Source organism: Charadrius vociferus, unplaced genomic scaffold (assembly GCF_000708025.1).
Source record: "Charadrius vociferus isolate BGI_N301 unplaced genomic scaffold, ASM70802v2 scaffold1548, whole genome shotgun sequence".
In the NCBI taxonomy this organism is placed as follows: domain Eukaryota; kingdom Metazoa; phylum Chordata; class Aves; order Charadriiformes; family Charadriidae; genus Charadrius; species Charadrius vociferus.
In genome coordinates, this window is record NW_009649489.1 from 1,004 (window position 1) to 6,487 (window position 5,484).

The 5,484-nt window shown below is 52.5% G+C and overlaps 1 protein-coding gene across 1 annotated transcript in view; it reads left to right on the forward strand.

Annotated features, from left to right (window-relative positions):
• The window catches only part of CAPN1 (calpain 1, (mu/I) large subunit), a 14,732-nt gene that overhangs the window by 870 nt on the left and 8,378 nt on the right, over positions 1 to 5,484 (forward strand). The gene's annotated exons all lie outside the window — the stretch shown is intronic.

A 5,484-nucleotide genomic window follows, 5' to 3' on the forward strand; every position in this document is an offset into this window, starting at 1 on the left:
GTGGGGCTCCCCTCCGCCATTTTGAGAGGTTACCCTGCCATTTTGGGGCTCCTCATCCCATTTTGGGGGTCTCCCCCTCCATTTTGAGAGGATTCCTCACCATTTTGGGGCTCCCCTCCGCCATTTTGAGAGGATTCCTCACCATTTTGGGGCTCCTCAACCCGTTTTTGGGGGTCTCCCCCTCCGTTTTGAGAAGATTCCTCACCATTTTGGGGCTCCCCTCCGCCATTTTGAGAAGATTCCTCAGCATTTTGGGGCTCCCCTCCGCCATTTTGAGAAGATTCCTCAGCATTTTGGGGCTCCCCTCCGCCATTTTGAGAAGATTCCTCAGCATTTTGGGGCTCCCCTCCGCCATTTTGAGAAGATTCCTCAGCATTTTGGGGCTCCCCTCCGCCATTTTGAGAAGATTCCTCAGCATTTTGGGGCTCCCCTCCGCCATTTTGAGAAGATTCCTCAGCATTTTGGGGCTCCCCTCCGCCATTTTGAGAAGATTCCTCAGCATTTTGGGGCTCCCCTCCGCCATTTTGAGAAGATTCCTCAGCATTTTGGGGCTCCCCTCCGCCATTTTGAGAAGATTCCTCAGCATTTTGGGGCTCCCCTCCGCCATTTTGAGAAGATTCCTCAGCATTTTGGGGCTCCCCTCCGCCATTTTGAGAAGATTCCTCAGCATTTTGGGGCTCCCCTCCGCCATTTTGAGAAGATTCCTCAGCATTTTGGGGCTCCCCTCCGCCATTTTGAGAAGATTCCTCAGCATTTTGGGGCTCCCCTCCGCCATTTTGAGAAGATTCCTCAGCATTTTGGGGCTCCCCTCCGCCATTTTGAGAAGATTCCTCAGCATTTTGGGGCTCCCCTCCGCCATTTTGAGAAGATTCCTCAGCATTTTGGGGCTCCCCTCCGCCATTTTGAGAAGATTCCTCAGCATTTTGGGGCTCCCCTCCGCCATTTTGAGAAGATTCCTCAGCATTTTGGGGCTCCCCTCCGCCATTTTGAGAAGATTCCTCAGCATTTTGGGGCTCCCCTCCGCCATTTTGAGAAGATTCCTCAGCATTTTGGGGCTCCCCTCCGCCATTTTGAGAAGATTCCTCAGCATTTTGGGGCTCCCCTCCGCCATTTTGAGAAGATTCCTCAGCATTTTGGGGCTCCCCTCCGCCATTTTGAGAAGATTCCTCAGCATTTTGGGGCTCCCCTCCGCCATTTTGAGAAGATTCCTCAGCATTTTGGGGCTCCCCTCCGCCATTTTGAGAAGATTCCTCAGCATTTTGGGGCTCCCCTCCGCCATTTTGAGAAGATTCCTCAGCATTTTGGGGCTCCCCTCCGCCATTTTGAGAAGATTCCTCAGCATTTTGGGGCTCCCCTCCGCCATTTTGAGAAGATTCCTCAGCATTTTGGGGCTCCCCTCCGCCATTTTGAGAAGATTCCTCAGCATTTTGGGGCTCCCCTCCGCCATTTTGAGAAGATTCCTCAGCATTTTGGGGCTCCCCTCCGCCATTTTGAGAAGATTCCTCAGCATTTTGGGGCTCCCCTCCGCCATTTTGAGAAGATTCCTCAGCATTTTGGGGCTCCCCTCCGCCATTTTGAGAAGATTCCTCAGCATTTTGGGGCTCCCCTCCGCCATTTTGAGAAGATTCCTCAGCATTTTGGGGCTCCCCTCCGCCATTTTGAGAAGATTCCTCAGCATTTTGGGGCTCCCCTCCGCCATTTTGAGAAGATTCCTCAGCATTTTGGGGCTCCCCTCCGCCATTTTGAGAAGATTCCTCAGCATTTTGGGGCTCCCCTCCGCCATTTTGAGAAGATTCCTCAGCATTTTGGGGCTCCCCTCCGCCATTTTGAGAAGATTCCTCAGCATTTTGGGGCTCCCCTCCGCCATTTTGAGAAGATTCCTCAGCATTTTGGGGCTCCCCTCCGCCATTTTGAGAAGATTCCTCAGCATTTTGGGGCTCCCCTCCGCCATTTTGAGAAGATTCCTCAGCATTTTGGGGCTCCCCTCCGCCATTTTGAGAAGATTCCTCAGCATTTTGGGGCTCCCCTCCGCCATTTTGAGAAGATTCCTCAGCATTTTGGGGCTCCCCTCCGCCATTTTGAGAAGATTCCTCAGCATTTTGGGGCTCCCCTCCGCCATTTTGAGAAGATTCCTCAGCATTTTGGGGCTCCCCTCCGCCATTTTGAGAAGATTCCTCAGCATTTTGGGGCTCCCCTCCGCCATTTTGAGAAGATTCCTCAGCATTTTGGGGCTCCCCTCCGCCATTTTGAGAAGATTCCTCAGCATTTTGGGGCTCCCCTCCGCCATTTTGAGAAGATTCCTCAGCATTTTGGGGCTCCCCTCCGCCATTTTGAGAAGATTCCTCAGCATTTTGGGGCTCCCCTCCGCCATTTTGAGAAGATTCCTCAGCATTTTGGGGCTCCCCTCCGCCATTTTGAGAAGATTCCTCAGCATTTTGGGGCTCCCCTCCGCCATTTTGAGAAGATTCCTCAGCATTTTGGGGCTCCCCTCCGCCATTTTGAGAAGATTCCTCAGCATTTTGGGGCTCCCCTCCGCCATTTTGAGAAGATTCCTCAGCATTTTGGGGCTCCCCTCCGCCATTTTGAGAAGATTCCTCAGCATTTTGGGGCTCCCCTCCGCCATTTTGAGAAGATTCCTCAGCATTTTGGGGCTCCCCTCCGCCATTTTGAGAAGATTCCTCAGCATTTTGGGGCTCCCCTCCGCCATTTTGAGAAGATTCCTCAGCATTTTGGGGCTCCCCTCCGCCATTTTGAGAAGATTCCTCAGCATTTTGGGGCTCCCCTCCGCCATTTTGAGAAGATTCCTCAGCATTTTGGGGCTCCCCTCCGCCATTTTGAGAAGATTCCTCAGCATTTTGGGGCTCCCCTCCGCCATTTTGAGAAGATTCCTCAGCATTTTGGGGCTCCCCTCCGCCATTTTGAGAAGATTCCTCAGCATTTTGGGGCTCCCCTCCGCCATTTTGAGAAGATTCCTCAGCATTTTGGGGCTCCCCTCCGCCATTTTGAGAAGATTCCTCAGCATTTTGGGGCTCCCCTCCGCCATTTTGAGAAGATTCCTCAGCATTTTGGGGCTCCCCTCCGCCATTTTGAGAAGATTCCTCAGCATTTTGGGGCTCCCCTCCGCCATTTTGAGAAGATTCCTCAGCATTTTGGGGCTCCCCTCCGCCATTTTGAGAAGATTCCTCAGCATTTTGGGGCTCCCCTCCGCCATTTTGAGAAGATTCCTCAGCATTTTGGGGCTCCCCTCCGCCATTTTGAGAAGATTCCTCAGCATTTTGGGGCTCCCCTCCGCCATTTTGAGAAGATTCCTCAGCATTTTGGGGCTCCCCTCCGCCATTTTGAGAAGATTCCTCAGCATTTTGGGGCTCCCCTCCGCCATTTTGAGAAGATTCCTCAGCATTTTGGGGCTCCCCTCCGCCATTTTGAGAAGATTCCTCAGCATTTTGGGGCTCCCCTCCGCCATTTTGAGAAGATTCCTCAGCATTTTGGGGCTCCCCTCCGCCATTTTGAGAAGATTCCTCAGCATTTTGGGGCTCCCCTCCGCCATTTTGAGAAGATTCCTCAGCATTTTGGGGCTCCCCTCCGCCATTTTGAGAAGATTCCTCAGCATTTTGGGGCTCCCCTCCGCCATTTTGAGAAGATTCCTCAGCATTTTGGGGCTCCCCTCCGCCATTTTGAGAAGATTCCTCAGCATTTTGGGGCTCCCCTCCGCCATTTTGAGAAGATTCCTCAGCATTTTGGGGCTCCCCTCCGCCATTTTGAGAAGATTCCTCAGCATTTTGGGGCTCCCCTCCGCCATTTTGAGAAGATTCCTCAGCATTTTGGGGCTCCCCTCCGCCATTTTGAGAAGATTCCTCAGCATTTTGGGGCTCCCCTCCGCCATTTTGAGAAGATTCCTCAGCATTTTGGGGCTCCCCTCCGCCATTTTGAGAAGATTCCTCAGCATTTTGGGGCTCCCCTCCGCCATTTTGAGAAGATTCCTCAGCATTTTGGGGCTCCCCTCCGCCATTTTGAGAAGATTCCTCAGCATTTTGGGGCTCCCCTCCGCCATTTTGAGAAGATTCCTCAGCATTTTGGGGCTCCCCTCCGCCATTTTGAGAAGATTCCTCAGCATTTTGGGGCTCCCCTCCGCCATTTTGAGAAGATTCCTCAGCATTTTGGGGCTCCCCTCCGCCATTTTGAGAAGATTCCTCAGCATTTTGGGGCTCCCCTCCGCCATTTTGAGAAGATTCCTCAGCATTTTGGGGCTCCCCTCCGCCATTTTGAGAAGATTCCTCAGCATTTTGGGGCTCCCCTCCGCCATTTTGAGAAGATTCCTCAGCATTTTGGGGCTCCCCTCCGCCATTTTGAGAAGATTCCTCAGCATTTTGGGGCTCCCCTCCGCCATTTTGAGAAGATTCCTCAGCATTTTGGGGCTCCCCTCCGCCATTTTGAGAAGATTCCTCAGCATTTTGGGGCTCCCCTCCGCCATTTTGAGAAGATTCCTCAGCATTTTGGGGCTCCCCTCCGCCATTTTGAGAAGATTCCTCAGCATTTTGGGGCTCCCCTCCGCCATTTTGAGAAGATTCCTCAGCATTTTGGGGCTCCCCTCCGCCATTTTGAGAAGATTCCTCAGCATTTTGGGGCTCCCCTCCGCCATTTTGAGAAGATTCCTCAGCATTTTGGGGCTCCCCTCCGCCATTTTGAGAAGATTCCTCAGCATTTTGGGGCTCCCCTCCGCCATTTTGAGAAGATTCCTCAGCATTTTGGGGCTCCCCTCCGCCATTTTGAGAAGATTCCTCAGCATTTTGGGGCTCCCCTCCGCCATTTTGAGAAGATTCCTCAGCATTTTGGGGCTCCCCTCCGCCATTTTGAGAAGATTCCTCAGCATTTTGGGGCTCCCCTCCGCCATTTTGAGAAGATTCCTCAGCATTTTGGGGCTCCCCTCCGCCATTTTGAGAAGATTCCTCAGCATTTTGGGGCTCCCCTCCGCCATTTTGAGAAGATTCCTCAGCATTTTGGGGCTCCCCTCCGCCATTTTGAGAAGATTCCTCAGCATTTTGGGGCTCCCCTCCGCCATTTTGAGAAGATTCCTCAGCATTTTGGGGCTCCCCTCCGCCATTTTGAGAAGATTCCTCAGCATTTTGGGGCTCCCCTCCGCCATTTTGAGAAGATTCCTCAGCATTTTGGGGCTCCCCTCCGCCATTTTGAGAGGTTACCCTGCCATTTTGGGGCTCCTCATCCCATTTTGGGGGTCTCCCCTCCGCCATTTTGAGAAGATTCCTCACCATTTTGGGGCTCCCCTTCACCATTTTGAGAAGATTCCTCAGCATTTTGGGGCTCCCCTGAACCATTTTGAGAAGATTCTTCAGCATTTTGGGGCTCCCCTCCGCCATTTTGAGAGGATTCCTCACCATTTTGGGGCTCCTCAACCCGTTTTTGGGGGTCTCCCCCTCCGTTTTGAGAAGATTCCTCACCATTTTGGGGCTCCCCTCCGCCATTTTG